The sequence below is a fragment of the Parasteatoda tepidariorum genome, chromosome 5 (assembly GCF_982258835.1).
Source record: "Parasteatoda tepidariorum strain Cologne lab strain chromosome 5, Ptep-v5.0, whole genome shotgun sequence".
NCBI classification, from domain to species: domain Eukaryota; kingdom Metazoa; phylum Arthropoda; class Arachnida; order Araneae; family Theridiidae; genus Parasteatoda; species Parasteatoda tepidariorum.
The window spans coordinates 83,508,055-83,533,339 of record NC_141759.1 but is presented as its reverse complement, the minus strand read 5'-3'; the positions used below and the strand labels follow the sequence as shown (position 1 = coordinate 83,533,339).

General features: G+C 28.5%; 1 protein-coding gene across 8 annotated transcripts in view; it reads right to left on the bottom strand.

Annotated features, from left to right (window-relative positions):
* Positions 1 to 19,579, bottom strand: part of LOC107451750 (uncharacterized) — a 107,986-nt gene extending 88,407 nt beyond the window's left edge. For 4 of the 8 annotated variants that reach the window (XR_015433812.1, XR_015433813.1, XM_087164441.1 and 1 more), the window contains exon 1: positions 19,400 to 19,579. The gene's annotated coding sequence lies outside the window, so the exon portion shown is untranslated. Of the gene's footprint in view, positions 1 to 5,930; positions 6,027 to 8,043; positions 8,288 to 19,284 lie in introns of those variants that run through there. The other 4 variants (XM_087164435.1, XM_087164440.1, XM_087164436.1 and 1 more) reach the window with 4 other exon arrangements.
* Between the last annotated feature and the right edge of the window lie 5,706 nt (positions 19,580 to 25,285).

The window sequence follows — 25,285 nt, the reverse complement described above, 5'->3', positions numbered from 1 at the left end:
TTTACTAGAATTTATTTGTTTATGCAGGTTTTATTTCCACTGCAATTCACTTATTTCAATTTTTAATAGACTTAATTATAGCCAAAATTTTAACCTTTTTATAGAGATATCAGTTTTAGAAGTTTTATCTTAAGATTTTATACTATAGCACATTTCTAATAGCTTTAACGAATTACACGTCATTTATTTGAATTCAAATTTATTTTAATGACGTAGTATTTACTAAAAAGATGTAATGTTTTTTTTTAAAAAAAAGTTGTTATATGGATTTGAATAATTGTTCTGAATTCTTAGAATTTTGTACATTTGTAATGTACCTAAGTTAGTAGCGAGCGAAGCGAGCTTAGTTTGCGAAGCAAACCATATAAGATTGCGTAGCAATTTTCGGGGGTTGGCGAGCGTTAGCGAGAAGGGGGCGCAGCCCACTAGTATAATTTAAGAGTTGATTGGAGTATTCATAATTAACAGTATTTAATTAAAAAAATATTATGATATTTGTAAAAGCCATTTTTAATTGTATTTAATTGTATAATGTAGTGATTTTAAATCGTATGTTTTGTTAACTTAATTATATGATACAATTTATATTTTAGCAGTTTTTAATATAATTCCATAATTAAGTACTATGTTTCTTTACATGGAATATTGAAAGAAACAACAGTTGTATTAATTTCTAAACTTGTAAAGTAATTGAACTTATTTTCCTTCCTAATTATTTTTTTTTTTTTTGGCTTCCACTTTATTTTTAGAAATACACCACAAAAAGGATGTATTAATAGCCTTAAAATTATTACTATGATTTAATCAAGAATGCAGTTAGGAATTGTTAAAAAATTTTGTTTAAATATTTTTTTTTAAAAAAAAAGGGTTTCTTTTATTTACTCCACGTGAGTTAAAAAAAAAAAAAAAAAACATTTTTTTCAGGGAGTTTTTTTCCATTTTGGAAGAAACATACCATCCCTATAAATAAATGCATAAATAAAAATTGGAATAATTATCAGTTGGCAAATCTTCATTAAATTAAACTGAATATTGTGAGATAGTAGTCAAGGGAAAAAATTTTGCATTAAATTTTAATAGCGTAAACTATTTGACGCAGAATTTTTAAACAAATACTTAATACTTTTTTTTTATTATTTTGCATTAATATAGGTGAAAATAACTGAAAAATATTATATTTAGCATTTTAATAATTTATGGTTATGAAATATAGCATGAAACACCGGTGTCTTTTTCTGCATCCGAGATAAAAATCTTCCAAGCAATAATTTTTCAAATGTGCACTTATTTGAAGTTATCTAGATCTAAACGAAATAGTTATTCGTCATTGAAATTTCTTTAAATTAGAAAATCAATTTTTGATAAATTTTTTAATAAGATTGAAAAAAATTAAAATTTTGAAACTACTTTTTTTTTTTTGGATTTTATATTTTAACACAAATATAATTGGGATAATTTAACAGATTTTTTTTACCTAACCATTAGAATGTTTTCCATAACCAAATTAAATTTTTACTTGTAATTAAAGAGTCTGAAGAAAATATACAAAATGGACACCTGTGTCCCATCTGCGGCAAAGGGTTTAAAAAAAACTTGTTAAAAAAATTTACAAAAAATTCTATTTATATTTATTATTATTTCCAAACAGTTCTGATAAGAACTTCATAAACAATTCACATCTATTTTATAGTCTGCAATTAACGTCTTCAGCCTGTAAATAATTTTCCTTGCCATCTCCTTTATAATGCGGGGAAAACACTTTTACAGAGTTATTGCTCAACAACGGAATAATGAAATAATAGCGACTTATAGAACAATAAATGTAATCTTTTCAAAGTATCCTAAAGACATGTGGGCTTGACTCATAGCAAAAAAGTATTTTCATTATATATAAAAAAAAATACCTGATTATTATGAAGTAACATTAGCTGCTGGATTAATTTTTCCATTCTGATAAAAATGGAAAAATGTTTAAGTTGCTTGTTTTAGATTTCAGTGCATAAAACATTTTATGTAACGTAACGTAATATAGGAAAGACCCAATGAGCAAAACAAATTTTTCCCCCTATCAGAAGCAGGTAACCATGGTTACGTGAATTAAACAGGTGAGTTAAAGAGAATTGACTAACAACGGGAAAACCTTCGGTAATTTCGATCAGAGTTTCCTTAATGTCGAGTTTAAATAAAGGCTAGATTTGTTAGTCAATAAAATTTATTTTTGTATGTATCTTCTGTTATACTGTTGATAAAATGTATGGAAAAAAAATTTGGTTTTTGTATCACAGCTAATTTTGTTGAGTTCAACTGTTAACTAACTTATTAATGTATCGTATTATAACTAACTTAATTAAATATGTTTTTTTTTTGTAAATGGTACGCAATTAAATGGTAATTTTGTTTTCGTTTTTTAGGGTAAACTCTGTTTGGATTAATTAGAACAGAGTGCTTTTTTAAAATTAGGATATTGCATGCGGGCAACTTTTCTAAAAGATACAAGTCGGTAATAACAAATGAAGATTTAATTAGGTGGTAGGCAAATTTCATTACTTCTTTCAGGCTCAATGTTGTGAGTCTGGCAAAATAAATAAATGAATAAAATGTGCAAGCCACTAGAGATGGCTTCTATTCTAGAATATTGGCTTCCATAAACCTATTAGCGTTTGCCAATTTTTAAATACAACTCTTCGTGGAGCAACAAAGAAATAAAGTATGCCTCTTCAATAAGAATATATTGACTGAGGACACAGTTTCCAATGTGCTGTCGAACTAGAATTTGCAAAACCGAAATATTAATGAGAACCAATGGGATAGCTGCAAGTAACCCAGTGTGGGTATCTCGATCTTGATTGGTTGTTAAAACGTGCCATTTGTTAAGTTGAAACTGTACTGTACTTTCCATTCTTTTTCGAATAAGCCAAGCCCGTCTAGTTTCAATTCTCTTAAGTGACACGTTCTATATTCTTACACAAAGATTTCAATTCTTTCACTAGATATTTCTTACTTCACACTAAGACAAGCATGAAGCCATGTAGAACATAAACAAACTATTTATGCTTTGAAGTTGCCAAATACACGAAACAAAATTATGTCACGGTTACAGTAAAATACCTAAACAAATAATCAATCTAAGTTAAGTAAAAGACGTAGATGAGATTTCAGCAAATTCGATACTGTGCTGTATTTAATTAACTTTACGTTAATAAGCATTCTTACTGATGTGGAAAAATGTAACTCAACTTTAATACGCCATTTTACTTGTAAACGTTCAGCTGGCGCTAACGTCTTATGCCCACATGTGTGGGTATCCGTGATCTTCTTCGTGAAGTACAAGTATCCAATTGTAGTACTGAATACCATTGTCTACCGATGCATTTATATTTGTGGTAAAAAATCAGCTTAACGTTATATATGACTAGGGAAATATCAGATTTTAGCCAAACATCATATTAGAAACTGTTACCATTATATGATATTTATTTATTTATATTTATGGATTTATTTACATTGTTTCATTTGTGTTTATTTATATTTATTTATTCGTATTTATTTATTTGTTCTTATTTATTTATATTTATTAAAATGTCCAATTAAGTGTCACTGCTCCCTTTTAAAAAACACTTTTTTTTTTAAACCAAATAAATTAAGAGAATTAACCTCGAGTTTATTTAAAAAAATTAATATGTTTGTTTCCGCATATTATTAATATAATTATTAATATAAATTTTATTATATTGGTCTAAAATGTTTACTTGCAATTTTTTTATTAAAAAATTTAAACTAATACAAAAAATATCCACTTTGCTTAAGTATAAATGACTGATCACTTTTAGCAGTAACACTACAAAATGTTGCATTTACACAATAAATGGGTTAAAGTGTTTTCATTACTATATAATGTGGCTAAATATACTTAAAACATGTTTTTTACAAATTTTAGAAATTATAATTAAAAAATTTAAAAATATTTTTTATTCATTTGAATGCTTAATTTATGACTGTTAATCGCAAAAATAAACTTAGTAGCAGAAAAAGCTATCAATAATATACTTATAACAGGATATACAATTTAAATTTATTTATGACAGAAAAAAATGAAACTTTTATACTAAATTTAGAAAAAATATTCTTTTCAAAATATAAATAAACTAATCTCGTCATTCAAATAAAATGTGGCATAACCCTTATCTGAAGTGCAAACGATTTTCGAGACAGCAGAAAACAATTTTACTCTCTAAATTTGACTTAGAACAGTGTTCGTATATCGATAAACAGTTGGGTAAATCGATAAATATTTTGTATCAGTCGTCATTACGTAAACAAACTTCCAGTCATCGAACGAAATGGAATTTTCCTTTTCAGCACAATGTAAGGTACACTAGGGTTAAGAACACATTTGATTCTTCGAATTAATTGCAATGGCTCTGCGCAGCTGGTTGATGAATGCAACAAACATAAAATTTCATCCCGAAGTCCATGCCCTAAAAATCATTTATTTGTTTGAATGTGATTTTTTTTCTAAGAGTGAAACTCAGAGTAAAGAACAAGTTCTGCACATATTTTTAATTTAATCAAAAATTCCTGTTACTAATCGCAAGGACTTCTTTTTTATGCATCTATCACAAAAATAAGAAACGGCAAAAGAAAAAATGTTTTGGCAACAGATGATGTAAGCACTTTCCATCAATAGCCTTCCACTTCAAAATAAAAACATTTTGTAGCTTTAATGGTCAATTTTTAAACACTCGTTTGAAATATATTTAAAATGGGACAAAGATGTATTTTTCAAAAAAAAAAAAAAAAATCAGTTATCCTTCATATGGAGTTTCTTTAATAAATAGCAAAGAACTTTTTATTATATGTAGTGGTGGGCAAAATTATTAAATTAATTTCGCTAAACGAAAAATTATTCATTATAACAAAACATAAATTTCGCTTAACGCAATATTTTGCCAGCAAAGCGAAACAAGGACTCATCTCTGATGTTGTCAGCAATGCGAGGAATGAAAAAGTTGTGGTAAAATGTAAACAGTAATCTTTCAAGATAAATGTTAAGTCTGTAGTAATATAATATTTATTATGCTTTATATATATAAATTTGGATTATCATAATATGATAGACTGATGTTCCTAAAAAAACGAGTTTTTTGATGTTTCGAAAGAAATTATGTGTCTATTGCAATGATTTTATGTAAATAAATATCCTAAAAAAGTTACAATCTGGTAAATTAAAATAGAAGGTAAGAAAATAAAATAACTTAATTATTTGATGTTTATTTATTTATATTTAGGGATTTATTCATATTTATTTGCATTTATTTCTTGTTTTTTTAATTTAGATTTATTTATTTATATTAAAAGATTTATTTACATTGATTTATTTATACTTATTCGAATTTATTTATTTGTTTTTATTTATTTATATTTATTTATTTACATTAAATGATTTATTTACATTGATTTATTCATATTTATTTGCATTTATTTATTTTCTTTTATTTAGTTATATTTATTTATTCGTTTTTATTTAGTTATATTTATTTATTTGTTTTTATTTAGTCATATTTATTTATTTACATTGATTTATTCCTTTTTTTTATTTTTTTTATATTTATTTATTAACTTTTGTTAATTGTTATTATTATTGTGTACTGTTAAAATTAGAGCTTTCAACAAGTGTTGTTTAAAAAAATGAAGTATTTAAGGGGTCCAGTGCAAAACTAGGGAAATCGAATTTCCCCCTTTCTTTAAATTTGCATTTTTTTCTCCTATGGACAACATAAATTTACTTCGATTAATGCAAGAACTGGGCAAAAATGTAAAAGCAGGCCTATACGCTATGGAAAAAATAGTCCGAGGGAAAAAAACTGTAACCTATTGGCTATTTAAATTTCATTTCGAATTTCAACAATAAATTTTGAATCTGGACTTACCGTCTTCTTGAATCGAGCCCCTCAACTCATCTCTGAATAAAATCACGTCCTTCCTTTACGTTTATCAAAAACAAACAGCGCGTGTAAGTCCACTGAACTTAAATGTCGGCAGGGGTCAACACTTTCAAACTTTCATTCATTCACACATCCATAAGATATGGTTCTTTTTCTTTCAAACGACTTCTAACAGCCCATTGAGCATTTTGTGCAACTCAACTCGTTCCATAAAGTGATGCAAACGATTATGTAAACAACCGAGAAAGAATGTATGTGTAACAATAGACGCCTTCTGTGCGACTGACCTAAGTTACATGCAAAATATCAAACAATTTTTTTGATCAATCATCGAAGCGTTTATAGATGAAAATGCATCTATTGTTAACTGTTACGCTCAGACGTTATCGTCAATTTACAGCACGTCATAAAAATAAATTTAGATGTGGAGTTGGACGACATATAATTTGAATTGCCTGCTCACAATTGTGCTCAATGAAGAAAGTGATGTTATCAAGAGTTTAAAGCTTTTATTCATAATGGTAGAACAAAACAATATTCGATCCTGAAATGTTAAGCTTTAAATTTGACAGCTTAAAGATGTCAACTGTAACTGTGATGTAAACTCTAAACGAACGCACTTATAAGGAATCCTAAAAAAAAACCTGCTGATTTTTATTTCATTTATTTTTCTCAGAAAGTTTTAATTAAAATAATATAAATAAGAATTTAAAGTTTTTATAATAGATAAATTACATCTCTAATTTGAAAAAGTTTTGTTCAAACGACATTCCCATTTTTACTATTTATTAAATGGCGCCAAAACGTTCGAAAACCATTACCTTTACTACAGTTCACTCATCCTTCAATTACAATAAATAAATAAAATATTCCTGAAGATTTTTTTTCCTCTAAACAAGCTCAGTTATGGAAGAACTTACTTGTAAATCTCTTTAAAAACACTAAAATAGTAATCATGAAATTCTAACTTATTTTATCTAGAATAGCGGTTCCCAATTTTTTTCTGCTATGGAACCATAAATGATAAAAGCTTCTTTTAGCGGAACCTGAGATTTAATAAATAAACTTCAATAGCAGTTGCTGATATATTAATTAACGAAAGACTATTAATCATTTTAAAAATATGTAAATATCTAAATTTTATTAAATTATTTTAAAAATAATTAGTGAAAGAGTGAAGAGTAAAATTTTTTTAAAGTCAGACAGTTGAATTCCCAGTTCTGGAACGGTATCTAGTCGAGTTCCTAATCTGATTTTAATGCATGCATAAACTGAAAATGAATGATCTTGAATATGGTTTACATTAAAATAAAAACGGAAACTAAAGAAAATAAGCATTGAGAATGCTTATCAGAGAAACATACTTCTTCTATGTTGAATTTGAGTACTTTTATTCGATTTGAAATACTAATGCCATTTTTCATAAATGGAAACCTTTTGCAAAATACATTTATTATATTGTTATTAGAAAAAATATTATTTTAAAATTTCATTTTTCACTAGCATTTCAATTAAATAATTTCATGAAAATAACGAAAATATTAAGTAAATAAAGGATTTTTAATAGGATATAAATTTAATAACAGGTTTCTAAAAACAGTACTAGTTAAAAAAATTTCCTAACTATCGTAACCCCTGTTACCCTTTCGCGGAACTCTAAAGTTCCGCTGCTCACCGCTGGGAACCACTGATCTAGGCAGTAAAAAAAAATCAATGCCTACCATATTAAATTAACATTGATATAATAATACCTTTTTTGATAATGTATAAACTACGTAAGTAATCTGCAAACTACCTAGATAATTTGTAAACTACCTAGGTAATTTGCAAACTACCTAGATAATCTGCAAACTACCTAGATAATGTGTAAACTACCTAGGTAATCTGCAAACTACCAAACTACTTAACGCATTACCTATAAGGCACACGTTCAAATGAAAAATTAATTAAGAAAACATAAAAACTAATAAAATATTATGACACCACTAAAAATTTTGAAATAAAGAAATGTTATTTTTAAAAGAAGACTACTAGTGTTAGCTGTTAGCCCATACACATAAATGTTAAAAAAAAAATTTAAAAATAAGTCAAATCTTACCTTATCAATACAATAACATTAACGAAACATTCTAAATATGGGTAGGCTTTAAAAATTATTTTGAATTACAACAGTTACAGTTTTGAAACGCAATTATTTGCCCACTTGTAACACTAGCGAAGGAACTGGCCACAAATTATCACTATGAGTCATTCTTGTAACAACTAAAATGTTCGCCTCAATGAAATACGTAATTGACCACGGAACTACATGAGCCAACGCGACGGTCGAAGTTCGTTAACTGGTTTTTGGAGAAGTTTCGGAAGCCCACACCATCTTGCCCTACATAAATGTTTTTCAAAGGTCAAACAACTTGGTCAAATATCACGATTCTCCGCCTATAACCTTACACTATTTTTCTTCTTCTTTCAACTCTAATCTATTAGAAAGGGTGTCGTATAATGAAAAAAAAAATTAAACGATTACAGCAATGGCTTTTTTTTTCTCATCATAAACAAAAAAATTTATGAAACGTTACTGGTTTTGATAATTATTATCAGAGTTGGTAGAGTTCTTTCTCTTCCCAAATTATGCTTAGGTAATCCGCAAACTACCTAGATAATTGCAAACTGCCTTGATAATCTGAAAACTATTTAGATAATATGCAAACTACGCAGTTAATTTGCTAACTACCTGGGTAATACACTTACTACCTAGATAATATGCAAACGTACCTAGATAAAATGCAAACTGCCTAGATAATTCTAAACTACCTAGGTAATCTGCAAACTACAAAGATGATCTAACACTACCCATGTAATCTGCGTACTACCTAGATAATTTGTAAACTACTTAGATAAACGGCTAACTACATAGATAATATGCGAATTACCTAGATAATCTGCAAACTTCCTAGCTAATATGCAAACTACCTAGGTAATCCGCAAACTACCGAGATAACCTGCAAACTATCTAGATAATCTACAAACTACCTAGATAATCTGCAAACTCCCCATGTAATCTGCTTACTACCTAGATAATTTGAAAACTACCAAGATAAACGGCAAACTACATAGATAATATGTCAACTACCTAGATAATATGCAAACTACCTAGATAATACGCAAACTATCTAGGTAATCTGCAAACTACCTCAATAATCTGTAAACTACCTAGATAATATATAAACTACCCATGTAATTTGCATACTGTCTAGTAATTTGCAAACTACCAAGATAAACAGCAAACTACCTTAGGTAATCTGCAAACTATCGAGGTTAATCTACAAACTACCTAGATAGTCTATGCATTATCGACCAGGGAATCGTTAAAGTGAAAATAGGATCTCTTCTGAAACAACAACGTTTCTGAACCCTTAAATTTAAAAAAAAATTTTATTTATTTATTTTCGCTATCTAAAAGATCAAGTTACTACAGACCAAACAATCAATACTCTAGTTGATAAAATCGATCATAAATCCCTTTAAAAAATATAAAAGGAAGAATCAAACAGTTTAAAATATTAAATGAATAATCCCAGGAAGCCGTAAGATATTACCTGATTCTAAGCTTCATTCGCTTCAAAAATATACAAATTGGAAATAACAATCAACATGCCTCAAGCGCTTCAAAAATAGGCGCCCATTTTCAAGACTTGCCAGACGTGAAGGAGAGTTTGAAATATTATTACAATTATGGAAATTTTCATACTGTCATTTGTTTAATGTGAATAAATACGATTTAACAATTAACAAATTGTTGATAGACAGTGAGTGACTAACCTTAACAAAACTTAGGCAAAATGTGGAAAATTCTTGATTCCGCACTTTAGCGGAGTACTCAAGATAATCTGCAGATTAGCTAAGTAATGCGGCATCCAAGCTTTAGCGTTAACAATTATATTGGGAGCGGCGATGGCTCCCAATATAGGGGATAGAGCATTCACCTTCCAATGAGGTGAACCAGGTTCGAATCCCAGTAACGGCTGGTCGATACGAATTCCGCATCCGGTTAGCACCGACCACAGTGATGACTTGAAATATCCTCCGTGGTAGCTGGATCATGGGTTAGAGTCCCCTTGCCTTCAGGCTAACCGTGGGAAGTTCTCGTGGTCTTTCTCTCCATGTAACGCAAATGCGGGTTAGTTCCATCAGAAAAGTCTTCCACGAAGGCAAATTTCTCCCAATACGCAATCCAGGAGTTCCCTTGTTTTCTGGATTGGGTTCAAAATTACAAGGCTATGGAGTTGAGCAATAGTAGGCGTAAACCCAAAATTGGGTCCGCTGTTCAAAGATGGTTATAAAATAAAATGAAACAATTATATTGGCACAATCATTTATATTTTTTTAATCCCATTTAAGATAATTTCTAAGAAAACGCAAAATTTTATAATGATGGGAAAAATATGCCTTTTTAAGAGAATATTAGAAACTAATTTTGGAAAATTAAATAGTTATTTTAAAAGAGCAGTTTTAACATTTCGATACATTTCCTTTAATATACAAATATATTTTGGTATATTGTGCAAAACCTTAATAAGTCATTGTCAATATTTCACTCTCGCAAAATTAATAAAACATCTTAGAAAAAAAAATTCTTTAAGGGAGACTCTAAAACTAAGAGACTGTTACAAATGATGCATTAAATTCATTAGCATTTTTTTTTTCATTAGCTTTTCAACTTAGTTAAATTAGTATGGTTTTGTAGTTTTTCAGTAGTTCAATTAAACATGTATTAAAAAAAAAAAAAAAAAGGTTACCGTTTAAATTATTGTACATTTGATAAACATTTGCTTGCAAAATAATGATAAATATTTGTCTCAATAAGGTTAAAACCTAATATCTATTTACGTAGCGAACTTAGCATAGTCATTTTATTTTTAATTTTACTGAAACTATTTTATCGTTTCCGAACGCATCTAGAATCTTGGACAGTTGATTTCTCTAAATGTGGTAATTTTCATTGTTGGTGATATTACATTTCGACAGGTGTTACGAATTACGATTATCTATATAAATAGTTATTATGCTAGAAAACGATAATTTATATAAAAAGTAATTATGTTTGAAAACGATTATTTCCATAAAAAGTACGAAATTTAAAGTTAGAAAACGATAATTTACGTAAAAATTAAAAATGTTTGAAAACGATTATTTATGTAAAAAGTTTTTATGTTTGAAAACGGCTATTTATATAAAAAGTAATTATGTTTGAAAACGATAATTTATAAAAAAAAAAGTAATTCTGTTAAAAAGCGATAATTTATATTAAAAGTAATTATGCTCGAAACTATAATTTATGAAAAAATTTATGTTTGAAATATGATATTATTGTACACAGTGAGTTTGCAGAACTAAAAGAGGGATTGTTCACAATAATGAAGAAATAAATAAAAAAAATTTTTTTTTGAAAATTAAAAAGAAAATGTTTTTTGTATTGTTTCCCACTAATTACACCCACTTTCCGGTTGATTTCAAACATTATTTATCAAAATAAAAATTTATCCATTTAAAGGGTTAGTTTACTGGTTTTAAAGGTTTTTATTTTCAAGAAAATGAGTAACACCTATTTTTTGTTACCCTCCCCACCCCTAGTCACAAACCCCTTCCAAATTTGAGGACGGTACCCAAAATTTGAAATTTTCAAATATCAAATGAAAAATTAAAATTAAAAATTTTAAGTTAATAAACAAAATTATTAGTTTAGTAATAATACTAAAAAATAAACCTTTCAAACAGAAAAGATGATTTAATAAATCGTAAAACTAACAAAGAAACTGCAAGTGCCATTAGCGACAGTTTCCAGAAATAACCAAACAATTGAGAAAGACGAATACAGGTTTATTTCTCTACAAGGACATTTCTGTCAATTTTTATTATGAAAGCTGTCCAGACTGTCATAGATTTATCTACTCATACATTCGGATTTTCACCGGCTGGTACCAGGTAGCTTTTCTGCAAATATTATGCTATATACTTCTTCCGGTGTTACCAAAAGGAACAGGTAGTAGGTAACGGGTACCGTTTTACCAGCCATTTTTTTCTTTTAAAGTTCTTTGTTGGAGTACTAAATCACGTCATATTGCGTGCGTTAAATAAAATCACCTGCTTCAGTGTCAATAAATTCTCACATTTTGAACCAGATGTAGTTTAATGAGTTTTAAATCGACCACGATATTCCAAATTTTCCTCTCTTTTTTCTTCTTTTTTTTTCAAGAATTAAAGCTGATGGAATAAAACATTCTACAATTTTTTTTAATCCACTCCAGCCTAAGAATATCGTTTTAAAAGCGCAACATTTTAAAGTGATGTTAAAAAAATTTTTTACGAAAAAAGAGGCTCGAAAACACATTTAAAAAAAGATGTAAAATACCTTTGTTTTATACACTTTTTTTATATAAAATGTACGTAAACATACAAACACTTTTTTCATAAGAGTACATTTTACATAGTTTTTTTTAATGGGTTTTCGCTTCGCTTAATTGTCCAACCTTTTTTTTTTTTTTTTCCTTCATAAAAGTACTTTTAACATCACTACAAGATTGTCAGGGACAGTATAAAATTAAAGTGCCCAGCGTCCTCAAAAAAAAAAAAAAAAAAAAAGAAGAAGTTAGAGAATCCTTGCGACGGATTTCTGTTTTAAGAATCTTAATTTGACAAGATAAAGCATTTAGTTTTCAATCCTTTATAGAAATTTTCTGATAGTGTCTTTAGTTTCTTGACGTTTGGCCAGATCATGTGAAATTTACTTTCATGAAAAAGTGGTTGGGTATTTATGTTTGGGAGGGAGAAAACACATTTAGAAGTGATATAAAATGAATTTATTTGAAAAAATGGTCAGGTTTGGGAGAAAACACATTTGGAAGTGATGTAAAATGTACTTTTATAAAAATAAAAAAAAAGTGATAGGATACTTATGTTAAGGTGATAACACATTCAGAAGTGATGTAAAAAGCAATTTTATAAAAAAAAAAAGTGGTAGTACAAATAGGCTTAGTAGAGAGAATTCAGTTATGACGTTTCCACCACACTATTAAAGGCATTTTCATATCATAAAAAAAGTGAATCAGAATGTAGAGTTATGAAAAATTAATGGGGCATATATGATTAGACGATAGGATATTTATGATGTGATCTCCCTTGCCACCCGTCCTCTTTGTACGCCACTCTTAATAAGAACATGAAATCTACGCAATACGGCGTATTTTTTTCTTCTTAAAAATTACGATTGCACGGCAAATTCTTATTACTCTTTCTTCTGTGTCCAAAATAGTTAAACTCTAAATTTCACATTTTCTTTAGTATCTAAGTACTTTAGCGTTTAACAATGTGAATCATTAAAAAGTAAAAAGAAGATTTATTTTCAATTTAAAAGCAAAACACTTTCAAGTTTACTTCAGAAAAATTCTAAAGGGATTGTAAATGTCCTGCGACAGGTGGGGTGTACCCATGCCTAGGTGCCCTCTTCCCCCACAACACCCGGTCTAAGTCACCTGCCGATTCATTGTATAACTGCGTCTTATGGAAGATGCAATGTTTTTGTACATGTGGGAAATAGCTTTAAGCCGAAATAGCTTTTTGACCACAGCAGTAGGAAACACTGAACTAATATAATTATTTCAATAATTTTTAGTCCGATAATTATTTCAAGTAATGAGACTGGGATTTAAAAAAAAATTTTTTTTTTCTTCATATAATTACCCTTTAACGCAAGTGGGACACCGCTGTACTTTATATATATATATTTTTCTGGCTCTCTAACTACAAGCAGAAATAAATATTGTGGCATTTTTTAATTATAAAAAACAACCTAACAGTTCATAAAAAAAAATCTGTTAGATTATCGGAACTATATTTATACTAAAATTTAAAATCTAAATAAAAGTAGTTTAAAAAAAAAAATTCATTCATATTCAAAAAATTATCAATAATTGTTTTAGTAAATAAAAGAAATTTCAATGACGAATAACTATTTCTCTTAAATCTAAACAGCTGTAAGATTGAAAAATTATTGTTTGGGAGATTTTATCTTTAACGGCAGGAAAAGACACCAGTGTTTCATAACCTTAAATTATGAAAATACTGAAGATAATATTTTTCACTTATTTTGACCTAAATTAATGAAAAGAGTATGGAAAATATGTTTAATAAAAATTCTGAGTTGAAGAGTTAATGACTAAAAGAATTTAGGCCACTAATGTTCTTACATTGAATAAGCCCGGTTTTTTCTTACTTACAGCGAATTTGTAAAAAATCTTAAATCTCCTCCCCTTAACAAATGCTTTTTTTAGATGACTTAAAAATCTCTCTCTCTTTTTTTTTTGCTAGAAATTTGAAAATTTCTAACTCTCTACCTTTAAACGAATAGATGGATTTTTTGAAATTGGAACGCCATGAAATTTAATATTTTATTATATTTAAATATGGAGATTTATAGTTTAATTCTTTATTAGTTAATTTTTCAATAGAATAGGCATTGTGCAGGAAGAGAAGAGTTGAATACAAGAAATATAATAATACAGTTATTATTATCATTATTAATTAATTAATGACTATTATAATAAATTAGGTACTATTACAATCCACTATCCCTCTCTTTCCAACTGAAGTTAAATTTCTTCTAAAAGTTAAATGACCATTAAATCTAATTTAAAAAAAGAGCCTTAATGTAAAAATAAATACTTTAATATTTTAAATTACAATATAAAAATAATAACATATTCTGTCCGTAACCAGGAAATAAATTATATTTATTTATAAGTAGCAACAGTAATTTGGGGCACATTTAAAAAAAATTTAGTGCGGGATTGTTTTAAGAAAAGAAAAACAAAAAAGAAAGAATACAGTAATTTTTCGAATATCGTCCTTATTTTTTGAAAACGATATCGTTGAGAATTTATTAGATATTTAGCAGCCGATAAAATACAATTATTTTTTTTCCACATATAAAGAAAAGTTTCTTAAAATATATAATTTTTATGCTGTTATAGATTAAACTATAAAAAGAATTTTTTTCTTTCTTTTTACGTCAACGTCCTTTTAGGATACAAAAATTTCGGGTCTGTTTTATTTATGCTCAACGACTGATTTTCTTAACCGCATGCATTTAAGAAATATGCAAGTGGTTTAGTAGGAAGAAGAATTGGTTGAATAAAAAGAAATTCTTTTTGTAACAGTTCTTCCTCTCTAGTTTTTTATCTCACTGAATAATATCCGTTCCCACAATTACGGAAGCCATTATTATTATTACTATTATTATACTATTAATATGTATTATTACTATCAAGTAAGTACTATTATAATAAATCTAAAATTATACTATACTACGCTTCCTCTCTTTCTAACTAAAGCTAAATTTTTTTCTAAAAGTTAATGATCATCAAATCAGATTTAAAAATTTTCTTAATGTAAGAAATAATGTTTTAATAGATATTTTATTCAAATTCCATAGTATTAAAAAATAATAACATATCCTGTCCGTTAACCCGGAAATAAATTATATTTATTTAAAGGTAACAATAGTAATTTGGGACAAATTTGAAAAAAGAAATTGATAGTAGAATTGTAATAAGTAATAGAGAAAAAAATACAAAGAAAGGATAAGAAGTAATTTGTCGAATATCGTCGTTATTTTTTAAAACGATATCGCTGAAAATTTCTGTTCTTAAAGTATTGCATAAAGCAGTGTTTCCTAAAGTGTGGTACGCGTACCCCTAGGCATACGCGCTCTTATGCGAAATATCTTGCAACAAACGAAAATTTCAAAATATTTTATTTAAAAACAAAGCTAGTCATGAAAATTTACGATTACGCAATTTTCTATTGGCTATTTTTTGCAGTGATAACAGTTAATAATTAGTGGTGTCAACAGCCAGTTTTGATTTTTAACTTTTGTGCAATTTTTTTTATAGTAAAAAATGCATTCATTTTTTTTTTATTAGTGGTGTACAGCGTGACGAAAAATTTAGAAAGGGTAGGGGAGAGTGGGGTCAATTGTAATATTTTTTACTTAACTATTTTTAACTAACAAAAAATCCAACATATTATTAGTATTAATTGACAGACGAGTAAAGTAGACTATCTTCTACTAGAAAAAAAAATAAATACCTTATTTTAAATGTTATTATATCAGTTATTAACAATTTTTGACAGTCGTGCACTTGTTACAATTGTCCCTGCTTACGGGGTCAATTGTAACAGTTCATAAATTCAACTAAAACATAGTTAATTATACATATTATCATAGTTGTGATATATATGTTCTATTGATCAAAATAGTAGTGATATTTTAGGAGTAAAAATAATAATGAGCAGAGACCTTTTACTTTAAGGGGTTAAAAATTTTAATTTATGCTGTGAAAGGTGACAAATAAAATAATGCACATGCAACATAATATAAATGATATAGAAAACTATTGGTGGTTCTTAAAGAGTTAAGTAATGGTTTGTAAACATAAGATTATTTATTTTCAGCTGTTACATTCGTCCCTTTACTTATTGTTACAATCGTCCCCAAGACGCCATTTCAGCTTCATTTGTTTAAAACAATGCTAGTTAATTAACAAAACTAATCTTTTTTTTTTTGAAATGTTAATTAAGGTGTCCACTTACATATTCGGTTAATAATTTTTATTTGTTTAAACAAAATTACTTTGTTACAATATAATATTCTAATACCAAAAAAAGTATTTACGTAGCGTGAAAATATCTTTTGTGATGTAACTCTTTCAAAAGTACATAAAAATGGTTGCCAGCAGGGGTGTACATGTAGATTTATTAAATGCACCTTGTGCGCCACCTAGGAACCACATCTAGAACCCGACACTCGAAATTTTTGCTCTGTTACAATTGACCCCACTCTCCCCTACACAAAAGTCATAAGTTTGGGAAACACTGGCATGGCCAATAAAATACAATTAATTTTCCATACACATAAATAATAAAGGAAAGTTCCTTAAAATTAAAATTTTTTAAGCAATTATAGATTAAATATCAAAAGAATTTATTCTTTTTACGTCCGTGTTTTTTTAGGATAGGAAAAAATTTCATGTCTTTTAAATGTATACGCTATTAATCCAATTTTCTTAATCGTATGCACTTAAAATATACGAAAGTAGTTCACATTCATGGGAGAAACCAAGCTTGAACGGAAAGAAGAAAAAAAATTCCTTTTGTATCAATTCTTTCTCCCTAGATTTTACCACACTGAATAACGTCCGTTCCCACAATCACGCAAGCCATACATCCGCCACTTCGCACTCTCTGGTTGATTTTTTATTTTATTTATTTTTTCTAACCTTATCAAACTATTCCATAAGTTACTGCTATATCTTTCTTGCTTTCAACGAAATTTTAATAAATGTTCATACAAATAAGTGAATATTTTAAATAAAAATTTTTGCAATGGTATTAAAATCAATATTTTTTAGGGAAATTAATTAGTTAAATCAACATAATTTTAAAGACTTCTCTCGGTGGCCAGTGACAAATAACTGTAGGGCGAATTTTCATGTATTGTGTTTTTAAATGTACAGTCCTTAGTGGGGAAAATGTTGATCACTTTCATATCGAAGTGAAGATGATGATGAAAATGTACAACATGATATGCTATTAAAATAATAATAATAAATTCTAAAATAATAATAATAAGTCACAAAAATGAAAACATGCAAAAATTAATATTTTTAAATTTATAAATAACATTAAAAAGCATAGTGAATAATTTCTGGTTCCACGTTTCATTGCAATTTTAAAATTTTATATTAGGAGAATTTTCGAATTTAAGTTCTATACCATTGAAATAATTTTTGGTGATCTCTAAGGAAATATTTTATTAATCTAATGTGTTCTTTGGCATTGAAATATTTTTTGGTAATCTCTAATGTGTTTCTAATAATTTTCTCTCTAATAATTTCTAATAATTTAATCTCTAATAATTTTCTTTGCCATCGAAATATTTTTTGATAATCTCTAATGTGTTCTTGGCCATTGAAATATTTTTCGGTAATCTGTAACGTGTTCTTTGCCATTGAAATAAATTTGGTGATTCCTAATGTGTTCTTTGTCACTAAAATATTTTTTGATAATCACTAATATGTTCCTTGTCATTGAAATATTTTTTGGTATTCTCTAAAGTGTTTCTAATAATTTTTTCTCTAATAATTTAATCTCTAATGACTTTCTTTGCCATCGTAATAATTTTTATTAATCTCTAATGTGTTCTCTGCCATTGAATTATTATTCGGCAATGTCGAAAGCATTCTTTGCTATGCTATTGAAATATTTTTCAGGAATCTCGACGGTGTTCTTTACCACTGGAATATTTTTTGGTAGTTGCTATTGTGTTCTTTGCCATTGAAATGAGTTTTGTGTTTCCATTTTTTAACGAACAAGTTTTTCAAAACACTTTATTTTTTATTTTTTAGATTCTAAATAAATATCAATAATGCAGCATTATTTCATATTCATTCCCGAATTTCCAATATATGTCATTTTACAGAAAATATTTATGCGAAATTAAACAAAATAACTTCCTACAAATTTCTTCATTTTTTTTAAAATCCAAAATGTTTTTATTCCTAATAATACTTAGAAAAGATAAATTTATGAAACATAAAAAAATGTTGATGGTTAAAATTGCTCAATTATTCATTTGTTTCCTAAATATGTATAACATTTAAAGCAAAATTTGAATATATTTTTTTCTGTTTATTTCATTTTAAATTCAATTTTTTAATCTTAACTGATGTGAAATTATTCTAAGAACATTTAATAAAAAAAAGTTTACTAATTGTGTTTACTATTTTTCTCCATAAGCCCCTGAATATTATTCTTCCTAACTGAGTATTACAGATTTTAAACATACATTTCATAATAAAATAAAATGAATTATTTTTAATTTTCGTAATTCCAGCAAAAATACAAATCATTATCCTAATTTTAAAAAAAACTAACAATGAATAATTGAATTTCAAATTTCGATAATGTTTTATAAAATTTAATTCCATCCAGTATAAAAAACTTTATAAAATAGAATGTGAATTTACATTACACAAAAAATAAACGATTTATAAATTATTTAAATGCAAATATAATACTTAAATAAATCATTTATTAATATTTATATTTTATAATAAAACTCTATATTCACATATAATATGTCGTATTTATCTATTAAATTATTATATAATAATATCGTTAATTTGAAATAAATTGCATAATATCTTGATTCTTAGGTTTTGTAATTGAATAAAATAAAATAATATTGTCAGTAATGAAGGCTATGCAATTAAATTCAACTCACGTCTTCTTATTTCCTTCAATTAAAGCATCCGTCTTAGTTTCACTATTCACTTAAAATAGCGCTCATAATTTTAAATAATCCGCAAAATAATTTTCAGAAAAAATTACGAACTTACGGTAAATACCAGTATTTTGTTTCTTACTCTACACTCCAGGGGGGCGATAAGTCCCGTGGGTTCTGAAAGTTGTTCAAAACATCACTGCGCATGTCTGAACCATACCTTGCACTCTCTACATTCACTATGACTGGGAACGATCTTCTGAATGTTGAGTGCTTGTAAGACTTGGCTGTGTTTGGCGAAGATTTTGGCGAAAGAAATGCAAGAAGATGAAGTTGTTCTATTTTATTTGTTTTTTTTTAGCAATGAAAACTTTTAAGCTCTTGTAAGCGTTGAGGAAAGTGCAAGATGGAGAAAAAAAAAGTGTTTTATGAATGTCAATTGTCTAATAATGTTATTTTTTTAGCAGTCTTTTTCTACTGCTTTGAGGCTCCACTAGGTATCTAGATAATGGTGTTTTTAAGATGTATTTATACGAAATTAATGCGTATAATGCACGTAAATGCGCATAAAGCACGTTTTATGAGACCACATTTAAATAAGATTTCACTGAAAATGCGTGCAATAACACGGCTTTCGCATTTGTTCTTTTAATTTATTCAAACGATCAAAAAAAAGTTTCATGCACTCAATTTAAGTTTTTAATTAGTCACTAAAATTCAAGATATTTAGAAATTGAAATTGCGTGTTTCTCACACTACAGCGCTGAAATTCGTAAAATAAAATGACGGAAAAAAACTAAATTATATTTTATCTACCGTTTTTGCTGTAAATAAAATAATAAAATTTAACATTTTTCAATGTTATTGCTTCGATTATAAACAAAAGTTTCTGTAGTTACAGAAAAGATTTTTCTTTGTATTAGCTGAGTCAATGTTTTAATATTTTAATCAATTTATTTTTAGAAACAATTATGCAATATCACATATGAATAATTTAAGCAAGTATGTAAAGTTCAGATCGACCAAAAGTTCAGTTTTTATAAAAAATTTAGTTTCTTTTATTGCAAAAAAGAAATCTGCTTCAGTTGATTTCCACTGTAAAAAGTAATTAACAAAAAACTCGAATAGTAGAATTCTTTGTATTTATATGTGTTAGCGAAAGGATGATAATTTTAGTAAAAAGAAATAGTGGTAGCTGACATGTTTCACTGTTAATTCATTTATGAGTAGGATAATGATGCTTTGAATTATTTTAATCACCACTGCTATGATCAAAATTTAAAAAAAAAAAAATGCTGTTATACTCCAAATTAATCTAGAATAAAAATGCGAGATTTTGCAATGATGAAAACTGAGTGTTTAGGGCAGGGGTTGCCAAACATTTTTGATCATCGACCCCTACATAATTTTTCGAAATCTCCATCGACCCCCATAAAAGTAATTTTCTGTTAATTAAAATAAAACTCTATTAGATACTGTGTTTGTACATTTATTTTATGATTTTGAACATTTATTAAAGTAATAGTACATAGTGTAACAATAGTTTTATGAAAAATATATATTAATGTTGAAATATAAATACCTTAATATTTATGAAATAATAAGTAATTATAAGTAAGTAGAAATAATAAGTAAAGTAACTACGGATTTATTGTCTCTTAATCAATGACATGGGTGTGCCATGTGTTTTTTTTTTCTGCAAGGTTCGTTATATTGTGTTCAAAATTGGTCAATTTTAATCTTAAATCCCCTCGAAACTCCACATTTAATTTATTTCTGTTCTTAGTTAAGATAGAATTTACGTGACTGAAACCGGCTTCAACCATATAGGAACTTGGAAATGCTGTCATAAATGGCTGAGCTATTTCGTAAAGTCTTACATATTTTTGCATTATATTTATATTTGTCCAAAATTTGCTTATTGTTAAATTTTTAAAAAGCGTCTTTGCTTCAAATCCCCATAATAATTCAGCAAGCTCATCTTGCTGGTTGATGTCCACGTTTTCAATTTGAGCAGAAAATGGCCCAATAATCCAATCAGGGATGTCAATGTTTTCCTAATCAACAAAACGCAGTTTAAAATCGTCGCTCAATTTTTGAAGATTACTTGTATATATTTCTTCTGTCTTCTTCTTTTATTTCTAATGTCACATATCTGAAAAATACTGATAATCCTTCGACTAATCGACCCTTCCGGTTCGGATCGACCCCCATTCGACCCCCTGGCTCAGATCGACCCCCGCTTATGTTAAATAGATCCCTGGGGGTCTATATAGACCACTTTGGAGACCTCTGGTTTAGGGGAAAAAAGGTACTATTATATCAATGTTCAAAACTGGGGGAAAGGAGATCTCACAGTTCTCAGTGAGAAGATATTTATAATAAATTTTAGTGTGCACTTTTGACATTCCTTTCTTTTAATTTACAGATAATGAGCTTTTTACTTTATTTTATAACGGTAATTGAACAGCCGACCCGATTTTGAGTTTACAGCTACCAATGTTCAACGCCGTAGCCTTGTAATTTTGAATCCAATCCAGAAGACAAGTTAACTCCAGGATCAAGAATTGGAAGAAATGTTGCCTTCGTTGAGGACTTTTTGAGGGAACTAACCCACATTTTTCTTTACATGGAGAGGAAAACCACGAAAACGTCCCACAATTAGCCTGACGACAAGGGGACTCTATCCCATCACCTGTCTACCACTGCTACTTACGTCAGCACTGAGATCGATATAAGCCGGATGCCACTCATATCGATCAGCCATCTCAGGGATTCGAACCTGGGGCGCCTCATTGGGAGGGGAATGCTCTATTTCCTGAGCCACCACGACTCATAATAATCGCTATGGATATAAGTTAGATCTTTACTGCAATGATTGAAATAATGTAAAGGTAAGTGAAAAAAGATACAAGGAGAAAAATAAAAAGTGTATTTTATTGGTAATTAAATTAAACCTTTTGTTTATTTTTTATGACGCTGTCATACTAAAATATATCAAAATTTTGATATCACCCATCATTTCATTTCTAACTTAAAATTTTCGAAACTGCTAAATAATCTACAAAACCTAAAAAGTTGTTGTTGTTGTTAATTTACGTCGCACTAGAACTGCATAATGGGCTATTGGCGACGGTCTGGGAAACATCCCAGAGGATGATCCGAAGACATGCCATCACAATTTTGATCCTCTGCGGAGGGCCTACCAAAAACGAAGTGCTTGACGATATATATATCTATATATATCTCTCTCTCTCTCTCTCTCTCTCTCTCTCTCTATATATATATATATATATATATATATATATATATATATATATATATATATATATATATATATATATATATATATATATATATATATATATATATATATATATATATATATATATATATATATATATATATATATATATATATATATATATATATATATATATATATATAATATCGTTTATCACTTCACTTCACTTAGGAGTACGAAGTTGTGAAAAAATCTACAGAACCGGAAAAGACTTACAAACATTGAAAAATTGAATAAAAAACAGACCATTATCTTTAAATTTAACTCCAAGAAATGTGTAAGAAGGGTTTCGAGGAAGTTTAAGCCTCATATTTTAGTTTCCAGAGGAAGAAAACTCAGTAGGTTTTTTTTCTTTTTCATGTTACGTCATTGAGCAATGAAAAATAACGACCTAAAAACTTTAGTCGTAATAAAAAGACGTCCAACAGACTTAATGCGTGCACTCAGACAAAAATTGTTCTGGTGCAACCGTGGATAATTGCAAGTAGAAAGAAAGGAAACGTTTTAATGGGTCACTAGTTTTTCCCTACTTAACGCGCAATTTCTCACAAAACAATAAAAGTAAGAGTATTCCACATTTCACAAAATCTAAAATTCTTTGCTTTTCATTCCATTGTTTCCATAAATAAAATCCTTCGAGCGTTGATGTATTTGAAAGCTCGCATATCGAGGTTTTGAATCGTTTGAAAGTAGTAAACGATGAAAGCTAAAAGCAAAAACATTTGCAGATTCGCTTAAAAACAAAGTTATGGAGTCAGTTATTCGACTTCAACTCCGACTCTCTACTTTTATATGAGCCCGACTCCAGCTCCGACTTATATTCGATAAAAAATTTGCCGAATTCAATTAAAGTATTAATATTATTAATAATAATCTAATCAAAGAATGACAGTGATTTACTCAAATTCAGAAAAAGACAAAATTAGAAGTTGTTGTTGTTGTTCATTTACGTCGCACTAGAGCTGCACAATGGGCTAGACAAAATTAGAAAATAAAATTTAAAATAATAAGTCAGAAGGGAAAAGCGCTAAAAGCAGCTAAAACCAAATTTGTCTTGCTTTAAATAATTTAGAAAGTTGGAAACACAAATCAAGTAAAAAAAGAAGAATTACTTAAAGAATAAAGAATTACTAACCCTTGATGAAGTGCTGTTTTGCTAACATACATATCTTTAGTAATTCTTTGTTGTTGTTTTTTTGTTGTTGCTTGATTTGTGTTTCTAACTTTCTAAATTTTTATTATCAATGTGTTAATTTATGAATTTTTATTACTCTATTTTTTTACGTACGATTGGAGTTAAGGGTATTTTAATGGAAATTACGCTTCATATTAAAGCATAATAAATTAAAAAATTAATTTCAAAAAATTTGTTTATAAAAAATGTTTAAATTGTGAAAAACCATTATATGAAAAGAGCTAGATACTAATAACTCACGCAAGCACTCTCTCATACATAAGCGTCTTATTACAAGAAAATTCTTTCGTGAATATTCATAAACTAGAAAATTATTACAAATGATGCAACTTTTTTAGTAATTCAATAAAACATACACTATAATCTAAATTTTTTTAAAATGTGATAAATTAAATTTGTGGTAAATTATAATTTGAACAATTGGGAACTTACAACTCGAGAAGAAGTGAAGTGATTATGCCTAACCATGTGATTTAAATCAGATTTCATTGGATAGCTGTAAGCCACGTCATGCTTGTTCCGAACCTGATTGGTGTCTGAATCGACAAATGCCACGGTTTATCTAAGATGATGTCAATTGCAGATATCTAACAGTTGTTGTTGTTGTTGTTAATTTACGTCGCACTAGAGCTGCACAATGGGCTATTGGCGACGGTCTGGGAAACATCCCGGAGGATGATCCGAAGACATGCCATCACAATTTTGATCCTCTGCGGAGGGGATGGCACCCCCGCTTCGGTAGCCCGACGACCTGCGCGCGAAGTCGAGCACTTTACGGTAGCACAGTTTAACGAGGACCAATACCGCACACCCTCGGTCCCTACGTAGACTGATCCAAGTGGTCACCCATCCGCACACTGACCGCAGTAAGTGATGCTTGACTTCGGTGATCTGCTGGGAACCGTGTCTTAACGATCAGTCCACTGCAGGACGCAGATATCTAACAGAATACCTGCAAGTGACGGAGTGTGGGATATATCGATCCTGATTGGTTGTTGAAACGTGGCATTTGTTTACGTTTGCAACTGCTCTTTCCATTCTATTTAGAGTAAACCAAGACCTTCAAGTATCAATTCTCTTTAATGACACGTTCTATATTCTTACAGAAAGATTCTTTAACAAGGAATTCAATTCTTTCATTATATATTTCTTACTTAACACAAGGACAGACATGAAGCAGACGGCGGAACCCCCCCTTTTTTTTTGGTCCCCAAGCCTGCTCGGTGGTCATTTTATCGACTCACTGAATGGATGTAAAGCTGGATCAACCTTGCCTGGGCGAGAATTTAAACCACGGCCATGTGGCACGAGAGCACGAAGTGCTACCACTGAGCCACCAGGTGTCTAATATACGGCTACTTAGTTCAAAATAAAAATTATACAATTACACTTTGAACTAACTGTTGAGTACGGCAGGAAATATACCCTATTTCTTCCACTCCAATATTTTATTTAACCAAATTCTTACAAGAAATATAGAATTTTCTACTTATTTCTAAACA